This window comes from Hordeum vulgare, chromosome 1H (assembly GCF_904849725.1).
Source record: "Hordeum vulgare subsp. vulgare chromosome 1H, MorexV3_pseudomolecules_assembly, whole genome shotgun sequence".
Lineage (NCBI taxonomy): Eukaryota > Viridiplantae > Streptophyta > Magnoliopsida > Poales > Poaceae > Hordeum > Hordeum vulgare.
In genome coordinates, this window is record NC_058518.1 from 108,615,605 (window position 1) to 108,616,144 (window position 540).

Consider the following 540-nt stretch of genomic DNA (forward strand, 5'->3'; position numbering starts at 1 on the left):
CGACACGAGTATATATGGTGTGATGTGGCAAAAATCCATCCTAAACCCATATACTCGCCGGAAATTTTGAAGTTTGCGTAATTTTATAGTGTCGGCTAGAGTTTTTTTGAAGGGCCTCGGGGATGGGGTCTTGGTGTTGATGACATTAGCTCTATCTACTCCGTCCGTCTCGGTGCATTAGGCATCTTACGAAAAAAAAAATAATCCCAAAACATTAAGGCACATTACAATAGTACTAGTTGCCTATATATTAATTAGACTCCATCTATTAATTGAAGGATCAATGCATGTAACTTATGCGACATTCTTTTTGACTTTGAAGAGGTCTCCTAATTAATAGCACATTTTTAGTTGAGAAAGGAATAATGTGATTGGCTTCCTTTGTAATTCGGTTTCTTCTTCTATCCAATCTCTGTGTGTCTAGGTTGCAGTACGCCTTCTAAGATGGCTAAGAGCATGATTAATAGTATAGCCAACTGCTGGCTATAAGCAATTTTATAGCCCATTTTATAGCTAGCTTGTACAATAGTTAGCTTAAAA